Below are 339 nucleotides of genomic sequence, written 5' to 3' on the forward strand. Positions count from 1 at the left end.
GTACCCCATGCTTGCAGCAGATGATTCAGGTGACAGGAGACTTTGGCACAATTGAGCACGCAAACAAAACAACAGGTCTACCCCAGCCACAGGGGACAAGAGGTCTACCCAGAATCTGGAGGGGCAACAGGTCTAACCCAGCTCCATAGGGACAACAGGTCTACCCCAGCTCTGTGGAGACACCAGGTCTACCCTGGCTCCAGTGGGACAACAGGTCTACCCCGGCTCCGGGGCCGCCGGGGGTCAGCCTTGCCCCTGGGTGGCGGGTGCCGGCCAGCGACAACAGGTCTACCTCACTCCGGCGGGACTTGGTGCAATTTCAGCAGGTGCTGGGTAGAC

The sequence above is a fragment of the Melospiza melodia genome, unplaced genomic scaffold (genome assembly GCF_035770615.1).
Source record: "Melospiza melodia melodia isolate bMelMel2 unplaced genomic scaffold, bMelMel2.pri scaffold_35, whole genome shotgun sequence".
Taxonomy (NCBI): Eukaryota; Metazoa; Chordata; class Aves; order Passeriformes; family Passerellidae; genus Melospiza; species Melospiza melodia.